Genomic DNA, 12,119 nt, shown 5'->3' with positions numbered 1-12,119 from the left:
TCTTTTCGGAAATGCATGGGGTTCCCTGTTTTCCCCGGTGGCTTGGACACCCGAGGCCCATATCTGTATGTTGTACCGGTCGGCAGAGTGTCTCAAATTCCGGTCAGAAAACAGACTTGCGGTTACTTGTGTTTTAGGCTTTCCCCTTGGCGGCCAGGTAGGTGCACCCAAACATGTGAGGTACCGTTTTCATCGGGACCCCTATGGGAACGCAGGACGGTAGGCCATGTGTTGTTGGGGGCGTGTTTCGATGGGTGAGCCGAGCGAAATGTGTGGAAAATGTGTTTTTTTCCCCACATTTCGGACTTTGCAGGGGTGTCTGGGTAATAAATTCTGGGGCGATTTGGGCATATCATACCTCTGCGGATTCCCACGGGTGTCCTCTTTTCAGAAACGCATGGGGTTCCCTGTTTTCTCCAGTGGCTTGGACACCCGAGGCCCATATCTGTATGTTGTGCCGGTCGGCAGAGCGTCTCAAATTCCGGTCAGAAAACAGATTTGGGGTTACTTGTGTTTTAGGCTTTCCCCTTGGCGGCACGGTCGGTGCACCCACACATATGAGGTACCATTTTCATCGGGACTCCTGTGGGAACGCAGGACGGTAGGCCATGTGTTGTTGGGGGCGTGTTATGATGGGTGAGCCGAGCGAAATGTGCGTTAAATGCGTTTTTTTTCCCACATTTCGGAATTTGCGGGGGTGTCTAGGTAATAAATTCTGGGGCGATTTGGGCATATCATACCTCTGCGGATTCCCATGTGTGTCCTCTTTTCGGAAATGCATGGGGTTCCCTATTTTCCCTGGTGGCTTGGACACCCGATGCCCATATCTGTATGTTGTGCCGGTCGGCAGAGTGTCTCAAATTCCGGTCATAAAACAGACTTGGGGTTACTTGTGTTTTAGGCTTTCCCCTTTGCGGCCAGGTAGGTGCACCCACACATGTGAGCTACCATTTTCATCGGGACACCTGTGGGAATGCGGGACAGTAGGCCATGTGCTGTTGGGGGCATGTTTCGATTGGTGAGCCGAGCGAAATGTGTGGAAAATGCGTTTCTTTCCCCACATTTCGGACTTTGCGGGGGTGTCTGGGTAATAAATTCTGGGGCGATTTGGGCATATCATACCTCTGCAGATTCCCATAGGTGTCCTCTTTTCGGAAATGCATGGGGTTCCCTGTTTTCTCCGGTGGCTTGGACACCCAAGGCCCATATCTGTATGTTGCACCAGTGGCAGAGCGTCTCAAATTCCAGTCAGAAAACAGACTTGTGGTTACTTGTGTTTTGGGCTTTCCCCTTTGCGGCCAGGTAGGTGCACCCACACATGTGAGCTACCATTTTCATCGGGACACCTGTGGGAATGCGGGACAGTAGGCCATGTGCTGTTGGGGGCATGTTTCGATTGGTGAGCCGAGCGAAATGTGTGGAAAATGCGTTTCTTTCCCCACATTTCGGACTTTGCGGGGGTGTCTGGGTAATAAATTCTGGGGCGATTTGGGCATATCATACCTCTGCAGATTCCCATAGGTGTCCTCTTTTCGGAAATGCATGGGGTTCCCTGTTTTCTCCGGTGGCTTGGACACCCAAGGCCCATATCTGTATGTTGCACCAGTGGCAGAGCGTCTCAAATTCCGGTCAGAAAACAGACTTAGGGTTACTTGTGTTTTAGGCTTTCCCCTTTGCGGCCAGGTAGGTGCACCCACACACAATGAGCTACCGTTTTCATCGGGACACCTGTGGGAATGCGGGACGGTAGGCCATGTGCTGTTGGGGGCGTGTTTCGATTGGTGAGCCGAGCGAAATGTGTGGAAAATGCGTTTCTTTCCCCACATTTCGGACTTTGCGGGGGTGTCTGGGTAATAAATTCTGGGGCGATTTGGGCATATCATACCTCTGAGGATTCCCACGTGTGTCCTCTTTTCGGAAATGCATGGGGTTCCCTATTTTCCCTGGTGGCTTGGACACCCAATGCCCATATCTGTATGTTGTGCCGGTCGGCAGAGTGTCTCAAATTCCGGTCAGAAAACAGACTTGGGGTTACTTGTGTTTTAGGCTTTCCCCTTTGCGGCCAGGTAGGTGCACCCACACATGTGAGCTACCGTTTTCATCGGGACACCTGTGGGAATGCGGGACGGTAGGCCATGTGCTGTTGGGGGCGTGTTTCGATTGGTGAGCCGAGCGAAATGTGTGGAAAATGCATTTCTTTCCCCACATTTTGGACTTTGCGGGGGTGTCTGGGTAATAAATTCTGGGGCGATTTGGGCATATCATACCTCTGCAGATTCCCATAGGTGTCCTCTTTTCGGAAATGCATGGGGTTCCCTGTTTTCTCCGGTGGCTTGGACACCCAAGGCCCATATCTGTATGTTGCACCAGTGGCAGAGCGTCTCAAATTCCAGTCAGAAAACAGACTTGTGGTTACTTGTGTTTTGGGCTTTCCCCTTGGCGCCCTGTAGGTGCACCCACACATGTGAGGTACCGTTTTCATCGGGACACCTGAAGGAATGCGGGACGGTAGGCCATGTGTTGGTGGGGGCATGTTTCGATAGGTGAGCCGAGTGAAATGTCCGGAAAATGCATTTTTTTCCCCACATTTCAGACTTTGCGGGAGTGGCTGGGTAATAAATTCTGGGGCGATTTGGGCATATCATACCTCTGCGGATTCCCACAGGTGTCCTCTTTTTGGAAATGCATGGGGTTCCCTGTTTTCCCCGGTGGCTTAGACACCCGAGGCCCATATCTGTATGTTGTGCCGGTCGGCAGAGCGTCTCAAATTCCGGTCAGAAAACAGACTTGGGGTTACTTGTGTTTTAGGCTTTCCCCTTTGCGGCCAGGTAGGTGCACCCACACACAATGAGCTACCGTTTTCATCGGGACACTTGTGGGAATGCGGGACGGTAGGCCATGTGCTGTTGGGGGCGTGTTTCGATAGGTGAGCCGAGTGAAATGTGCGAAAATGCCTTTTTTTCCCCACATTTCGGACTTTGCGGGAGTGTCTGGGTAATAAATTCTGGGGCTATTTGGGCATATCATACCTCTGCGGCCTCCCACAGGTGTCCTCTTTTTGGAAATGCATGGGGTTCCCTGTTTTCCCCGGTGGCTTAGACACCCGAGGCCCATATCTGTATGTTGTGCCGGTCGGCAGAGCGTCTCAAATTCCGGTCAGAAAACAGACTTGGGGTTACTTGTGTTTTAGGCTTTCCCCTTGGCGGCCAGGTAGGTGCATCCAAACATATGAGGTACCGCTTTCATCGGGACACCTGTAGGAACGCGGAACGGTAGGCCATGTGTTGTTGGGGCCGTGTTTCGATGGGTGAGCCGAGCGAAATGTGTGGAAAATGCGTTTCTTTCCCCACATTTTGGACTTTGCGGGGGTGTCTGGGTAATAAATTCTGGGGCGATTTGGGCATATCATACCTCTGCAGATTCCCATAGGTGTCCTCTTTTCGGAAATGCATGGGGTTCCCTGTTTACTCCGGTGGCTTGGACACCCAAGGCCCATATCTGTATGTTGCACCAGTGGCAGAGCGTCTCAAATTCCAGTCAGAAAACAGACTTGTGGTTACTTGTGTTTTGGGCTTTCCCCTTGGCGCCCAGGTAGGTGCACCCACACACAATGAGCTACCGTTTTCATCGGGACACTTGTGGGAATGCGGGACGGTAGGCCATGTGCTGTTGGGGGCGTGTTTCGATAGGTGAGCCGAGTGAAATGTGCGAAAATGCCTTTTTTTCCCCACATTTCGGACATTGCGGGAGTGTCTGGGTAATAAATTCTGGGGCTATTTGGGCATATCATACCTCTGCGGCCTCCCACAGGTGTCCTCTTTTTGGAAATGCATGGGGTTCCCTGTTTTCCCCGGTGGCTTAGACACCCGAGGCCCATATCTGTATGTTGTGCCGGTCGGCAGAGCGTCTCAAATTCCGGTCAGAAAACAGACTTGGGGTTACTTGTGTTTTAGGCTTTCCCCTTGGCGGCCAGGTAGGTGCATCCAAACATATGAGGTACCGCTTTCATCGGGACACCTGTAGGAACGCGGAACGGTAGGCCATGTGTTGTTGGGGCCGTGTTTCGATGGGTGAGCCGAGCGAAATGTGTGGAAAATGCGTTTCTTTCCCCACATTTTGGACTTTGCGGGGGTGTCTGGGTAATAAATTCTGGGGCGATTTGGGCATATCATACCTCTGCAGATTCCCACGCATGTCCTCTTTTCGGAAATGCATAGGGTTGCCTGTTTTCCCTGGTGGCTTGGACACCCGAGACCCATATCTGTATGTGGTGCCGTTCGGCAGAACGTCTCAAATTCCAGTCAGAAAACAGGCTTGGGGTTACTTGTGTTTTAGGCTTTCCCCTTGGCGGCCAGGTAGGTGCACCCACACATGTGAGCTACCGTTTTCATTGGGACACCTGTGGGAATGCGGGACGGTAGGCCATGTGCTGTTGGGGGCGTGTTTCGATTGGTGAGCCGAGCGAAATGTGTGGAAAATGCGTTTCTTTCCCCACATTTTGGACTTTGCGGGGGTGTCTGGGTAATAAATTCTGGGGCGATTTGGGCATATCATACCTCTGCAGATTCCCATAGGTGTCCTCTTTTCGGAAATGCATGGGGTTCCCTGTTTTCTCCGGTGGCTTGGACACCCAAGGCCCATATCTGTATGTTGCACCAGTGGCAGAGCGTCTCAAATTCCAGTCAGAAAACAGACTTGTGGTTACTTGTGTTTTGGGCTTTCCCCTTGGCGCCCAGGTAGGTGCACCCACACATGTGAGGTACCGTTTTCATCGGGACACCTGACGGAATGCGTGACGGTAGGCCATGTGTTGTTGGGGGCATGTTTCGATAGGTGAGCCGAGTGAAATGTGCGAAAATGCCTTTTTTTCCCCACATTTCGGACTTTGCGGGAGTGTCTGGGTAATAAATTCTGGGGCTATTTGGGCATATCATACCTCTGCGGCCTCCCACAGGTGTCCTCTTTTTGGAAATGCATGGGGTTCCCTGTTTTCCCCGGTGGCTTAGACACCCGAGGCCCATATCTGTATGTTGTGCCGGTCGGCAGAGCGTCTCAAATTCCGGTCAGAAAACAGACTTGGGGTTACTTGTGTTTTAGGCTTTCCCCTTGGCGGCCAGGTAGGTGCATCCAAACATATGAGGTACCGCTTTCATCGGGACACCTGTAGGAACGCGGAACGGTAGGCCATGTGTTGTTGGGGCCGTGTTTCGATGGGTGAGCCGAGCGAAATGTGCGGAAAATGCATTTTTTTTCCCACATTTCAGAGTTTGCGGGGGTGTCTGGGTAATCCATTCTGGGGCGATTTGGGAATATCATACCTCTGCAGATTCCCACGCATGTCCTCTTTTCGGAAATGCATAGGGTTGCCTGTTTTCCCTGGTGGCTTGGACACCCGAGACCCATATCTGTATGTGGTGCCGTTCGGCAGAGCGTCTCAAATTCCAGTCAGAAAACAGGCTTGGGGTTACTTGTGTTTTAGGCTTTCCCCTTGGCGGCCAGGTAGGTGCACCCACACATGTGAGCTACCGTTTTCATTGGGACACCTGTGGGAATGCGGGACGGTAGGCCATGTGCTGTTGGGGGCGTGTTTCGATTGGTGAGCCGAGCGAAATGTGTGGAAAATGCGTTTCTTTCCCCACATTTTGGACTTTGCGGGGGTGTCTGGGTAATAAATTCTGGGGCGATTTGGGCATATCATACCTCTGCAGATTCCCATAGGTGTCCTCTTTTCGGAAATGCATGGGGTTCCCTGTTTTCTCCGGTGGCTTGGACACCCAAGGCCCATATCTGTATGTTGCACCAGTGGCAGAGCGTCTCAAATTCCAGTCAGAAAACAGACTTGTGGTTACTTGTGTTTTGGGCTTTCCCCTTGGCGCCTAGGTAGGTGCACCCACACATGTGAGGTACCGTTTTCATCGGGACACCTGACGGAATGCGTGATGGTAGGCCATGTGTTGTTGGGGGCATGTTTCGATAGGTGAGCCGAGTGAAATATGCGAAAATGCCTTTTTTTCCCCACATTTCGGACTTTGCGGGAGTGTCTGGGTAATAAATTCTGGGGCTATTTGGGCATATCATACCTCTGCGGCCTCCCACAGGTGTCCTCTTTTTGGAAATGCATGGGGTTCCCTGTTTTCCCCGGTGGCTTAGACACCCGAGGCCCATATCTGTATGTTGTGCCGGTCGGCAGAGCGTCTCAAATTCCGGTCAGAAAACAGACTTGGGGTTACTTGTGTTTTAGGCTTTCCCCTTGGCGGCCAGGTAGGTGCATCCAAACATATGAGGTACCGCTTTCATCGGGACACCTGTAGGAACGCGGAACGGTAGGCCATGTGTTGTTGGGGCCGTGTTTCGATGGGTGAGCCGAGCGAAATGTGCGGAAAATGCATTTTTTTTCCCACATTTCAGAGTTTGCAGGTGTGTCTGGGTAATCCATTCTGGGGCAATTTGGGCATATCATACCTCTGCAGATTCCCACGCATGTCCTCTTTTCGGAAATGCATAGGGTTGCCTGTTTTCCCTGGTGGCTTGGACACCCGAGACCCATATCTGTATGTGGTGCCGTTCGGCAGAGCGTCTCAAATTCCAGTCAGAAAACAGGCTTGGGGTTACTTGTGTTTTAGGCTTTCCCCTTGGCGGCCAGGTAGGTGCACCCACACATATGAGGTACCGTTTTCATCGGGACACCTGTGGGAACGCGGGATGGTTGGCCATGTGTTGTTGGGGGTGTGTTAGGATGGGTGAGCCGAGCGAAATGTGCATTAAATGCATTTTTTTTCCAACATTTCTGACTTTGCGGGGCTGTCTGGGTAATAAATTCTGGGGCGATTTGGGCATATCATACTTCTGTGGATTCCCAGGGGTGTCCTCTTTTCGGAAATGTATGGGATTCCCTGTTTTCCCTGGTGGCTTGGACACCCGAGGCCCATATCTGTATGTTGTGCCGGTCGGCAGAGCGTCTCAAATTCCGGTCAGAAAACAGATTTGGGGTTACTTGTGTTTTAGGCTTTCCCCTTGGCAGCCAGGTAGGTGCACCCACACATGTGAGGTACCGTTTTCATCGGGACACCTGTGGGAAGGGAAACTGTAGGCCATGTGTTGTTTGGGGCGTGTTACGATGGGTGAGCCGAGCGAAATGTGCATTAAATGCATTGTTTTTCCAACATTTCGGCATTGCGGGGCTGTCTGGGTAATAAATTCTGGGGCGATTTGGGCATATCATACCTCTGCGGATTCCCACACATGTCCTCTTTTCGGAAATGCATGGGGTTCCCTGTTTTCCCCGGTGGCTTGGACACCCGAGGCCCATATCTGTATGTTGTGCCGGTCGGCAGAGCATCTCAAATTCCGGTCAGAAAACAGATTTGGGGTTACTTGTGGTTTAGGCTTTCCCCTTGGCAGCCAGGTAGGTGCACCCACACATGTGAGGTACCGTTTTCATCGGGACACCTGTGGAAACGCGAAACTGTAGGCCATGTGTTGTTTGGGGCGTGTTACGATGGGTGAGCCGAGCGAAATGTGCATTAAATGCATTGTTTTTCCAACATTTCGGCATTGCGGGGCTGTCTGGGTAATAAATTCTACGGCGATTTGGGCATATCATACCTCTGCGGATTCCCACGCATATCCTCTTTTCGGAAATGCATGGGGTTCCCTGTTTTCCCCGGTGGCTTGGACACCCGAGGCCCATATCTGTATGTTGTGCCGGTCTCCAGAGCGTCTCAAATTCCGGTCAGAAAACAGACTTGGGGTTACTTGTGTTTTAGGCTTTCCCCTTGGCGGCCAGGTAGGTGCATCCAAACATATGAGGTACCGCTTTCATCGGGACACCTGTAGGAACGCGGAACGGTAGGCCATGTGTTGTTGGGGCCGTGTTTCGATGGGTGAGCCGAGCGAAATGTGCGGAAAATGCATTTTTTTTCCCACATTTCAGAGTTTGCAGGTGTGTCTGGGTAATCCATTCTGGGGCGATTTGGGCATATCATACCTCTGCATATTCCCACGCATGTCCTCTTTTCGGAAATGCATAGGGTTGCCTGTTTTCCCTGGTGGCTTGGACACCCGAGACCCATATCTGTATGTGGTGCCGTTCGGCAGAGCGTCTCAAATTCCAGTCAGAAAACAGGCTTGGGGTTACTTGTGTTTTAGGCTTTCCCCTTGGCGGCCAGGTAGGTGCACCCACACATATGAGGTACCGTTTTCATCGGGACACCTGTGGGAACGCGGGATGGTTGGCCATGTGTTGTTGGGGGTGTGTTAGGATGGGTGAGCCGAGCGAAATGTGCATTAAATGCATTTTTTTTCCAACATTTCTGACTTTGCGGGGCTGTCTGGGTAATAAATTCTGGGGCGATTTGGGCATATCATACTTCTGTGGATTCCCAGGGGTGTCCTCTTTTCGGAAATGTATGGGATTCCCTGTTTTCCCTGGTGGCTTGGACACCCGAGGCCCATATCTGTATGTTGTGCCGGTCGGCAGAGCGTCTCAAATTCCGGTCAGAAAACAGATTTGGGGTTACTTGTGTTTTAGGCTTTCCCCTTGGCAGCCAGGTAGGTGCACCCACACCTGTGAGGTACCGTTTTCATCGGGACACCTGTGGGAAGGGAAACTGTAGGCCATGTGTTGTTTGGGGCGTGTTACGATGGGTGAGCCGAGCGAAATGTGCATTAAATGCATTGTTTTTCCAACATTTCGGCATTGCGGGGCTGTCTGGGTAATAAATTCTGGGGCGATTTGGGCATATCATACCTCTGCGGATTCCCACACATGTCCTCTTTTCGGAAATGCATGGGGTTCCCTGTTTTCCCCGGTGGCTTGGACACCCGAGGCCCATATCTGTATGTTGTGCCGGTCGGCAGAGCGTCTCAAATTCCGGTCAGAAAACAGATTTGGGGTTACTTGTGGTTTAGGCTTTCCCCTTGGCAGCCAGGTAGGTGCACCCACACATGTGAGGTACCGTTTTCATCGGGACACCTGTGGGAACGCGAAACTGTAGGCCATGTGTTGTTTGGGGCGTGTTACGATGGGTGAGCCGAGCGAAATGTGCATTAAATGCATTGTTTTTCCAACATTTCGGCATTGCGGGGCTGTCTGGGTAATAAATTCTACGGCGATTTGGGCATATCATACCTCTGCGGATTCCCACGCATATCCTCTTTTCGGAAATGCATGGGGTTCCCTGTTTTCCCCGGTGGCTTGGACACCCGAGGCCCATATCTGTATGTTGTCCCAGTCGGCAGAGCGTCTCAAATTCCTGTCAGAAAACAGAATTGGGGTTACTTGTGTTTTAGGCTTTCCCCTTGGTGGCCATGTAGTTGCACCTACACATGTGAGGTACTGTTTTCATCGGGACCCCTATGGGAACGCAGGACGGTAGGCCATGTGTTGTTGGGGGCATGTTTCGATGGGTGAGCCGAGCGAAATGTGTGGAAAATGTGTTTTTTCCCCACATTTCGGACTTTGCAGGGGTGTCTGGGTAATAAATTCTGGGGCGATTTGGGCATATCATACCTCTGCGGATTCCCACGGGTGTCCTCTTTTCAGAAACGCATGGAGTTCCCTGTTTTCTCCGGTGGCTTGGACACCCGAGGCCCATATCTGTATGTTGTGCCCGGTCGGCAGAGCGTCTCAAATTCCGGTCAGAAAACAGATTTGGGGTTACTTGTGTTTTAGGCTTTCCCCTTGGCGGCACGGTCGGTGCACCCACACATATGAGGTACCGTTTTCATCGGGACTCCTGTGGGAACGCAGGACGGTAGGCCATGTGTTGTTGGGGGCGTGTTGCAATGGCTGAGCCAAGCGAAATGTGCGTTAAATGCGTTTTTTTTCCCACATTTCGGAATTTGCGGGGGTATCTGGGTAATAAATTCTGGGGCGATTTGGGCATATCATACCTCTGCGGATTCCCACGGGTGTCCTCTTTTCGGAAATGCATGGGGTTCCCTGTTTTCCCTGGTTGCTTGGACACCCGAGACCCATATCTGTATGTGGTGCCGTTCGGCAGAGCGTCTCAAATTCCAGTCAGAAAGCAGGCTTGGGGTTACTTGTGTTTTAGGCTTTCCCCTTGGCGGCCAGGTAGGTGCACCCACACATGTGAGGTACTGTTTTCATCGCGACACGTGTGGAAACGCAGGATGGTAGGCCATGTGTTGTTTCAGGCGTGTTTCGATGGGTGAGCCGAGCGAAATGTGCGGAAAATGCGTTTTTTCACCCACATTTCGGACTTTGCAGGGGTGTCTGGGTAATAAATTCTGGGGCGATTTGGGCATATCATACCTCTGTGGATTCACACGGGTGTCCTCTTTTCGGAAATGCATGGGGTTCCCCGTTTTCCCCGGTGGCTTGGACACCCGAGGCCCATATCTGTATGTTGTGCCGGTCGGCAGAGCTTCTGAAATTCCAGTCAGAAAACAGATTTGGGGTTACTTGTGTTTTAGGCTTTCCCCTTGGTGGCCAGGTAGGTGCACCCACACATATGAGGTACCGTTTTCATCGGGACACCTGTGGGAATGCGGGACGGTAGGCCATGTGTTGTTGGGGATGTGTTTCGATTGGTGAGCCGAGCGAAATGTGTGGAAAATGCGTTTCTTTCCCCACATTTCGGACTTTGCGGGGGTGTCTGGGTAATAAATTCTGGGGCGATTTGGGCATATCATACCTCTGCGGATTCCCACGGGTGTCCTCTTTTCAGAAACGCATGGGGTTCCCTGTTTTCTCCAGTTGCTTGGACACCCGAGGCCCATATCTGTATGTTGTGCGGTCGGCAGAGCGTCTCAAATTCCGGTCAGAAAACAGATTTGGGGTTACTTGTGTTTTAGGCTTTCCCCTTGGCAGCCAGGTAGGTGCACCCACACATGTGAGGTACCGTTTTCATCGGGACACCTGTGGGAATGCGGAACGGTGGGCCATGTGTTGTTTGGGGTGTGTTAGGATGGGTGAGCCGAGCGAAATGTGCATTAAATGCATTGTTTTTCCAACATTTCGGACCTTGCGGGGCTGTCTGGGTAATAAATTCTGGGGCGATTTGGGCATATCATACCTCTGCGGATTCCCACGCATGTCCTCTTTTCGGAAATGCATGGGGTTCCCTGTTTTCCCCGGTGGCTTGGACACCCGAGGCCCATATCTGTATGTTGTGCCGGTTGGCAGAGCGTCTCAAATTCCAGTCAGAAAACAGAATTGGGGTTACTTGTGTTTTAGGCTTTCCCCTTGGTGGCCAGGTAGGTGCACCCACACATACGATGTACCATTTTCATTGGGACACCTGTGGGAACGTGGAACGGTAGGCCATGTGTTGTTGGGGGCGTGTTACGATGGGTGAGCCGAGCGAAATGTGCATTAAATGCGTTTTTTTTCCAACATTTCGGACTTTGCGGGGGTGTCTGGGTAATAAATTCTGGGGCAATTTGGGCATATCATACCTCTGCGGATTCCCACAGGTGTCCTCTTTTCGGAAATGCATGGGGTTCCCTGTTTTCCCCGGTGGCTTGGACATCCGAGGCCCATATCTGTATGTTGTGCCGGTCGGCAGAGTGTCTCAAATTCCGGTCAGAAAACAGACTTGCGGTTACTTGTGTTTTAGGCTTTCCCCTTGGCGGCCAGGTAGGTGTACCCAAACATGTGAGGTGCCGTTTTCATCAGGAACCCTATGGAAACGCAGGACGGTAGGCCATGTGTTGTTGGGGGCGTGTTTCGATGGGTGAGCCGAGCGAAATGTGCGGAAAATGTGTTTTTTTTCCCCACATTTCGGACTTTGCAGGGGTGTCTGGGTAATAAATTCTGGGGCGATTTGGGCATATCATACCTCTGCGGATTCCAACGGGTGTCCTCTTTTCAGAAACGCATGGGGTTCCCTGTTTTCTCCAGTGGCTTCGACACCCGAGGCCCATATCTGTATGTTGTGCCGGTCGGCAGAGCGTCTCAAATTCCGGTCAGAAAACAGATTTGGGGTTACTTGTGTTTTAGGCTTTCCCCTTGGCGGCACGGTCGGTGCACCCACACATATGAGGTACCATTTTCATCGGGACTCCTGTGGGAACGCAGGATGGTAGGCCATGTGTTGTTGGGGGCGTGTTACGATGGGTGAGCCGAGCGAAATGTGCGTTAAATGCGTTTTTTT

Source organism: Ambystoma mexicanum, chromosome 5p (assembly GCF_040938575.1).
Source record: "Ambystoma mexicanum isolate Mex_15411 chromosome 5p, UKY_AmexF1_1, whole genome shotgun sequence".
NCBI classification, from domain to species: domain Eukaryota; kingdom Metazoa; phylum Chordata; class Amphibia; order Caudata; family Ambystomatidae; genus Ambystoma; species Ambystoma mexicanum.
The sequence above is the reverse complement of the archived record's forward strand: the minus strand, read 5'-3'. Positions refer to the sequence as shown.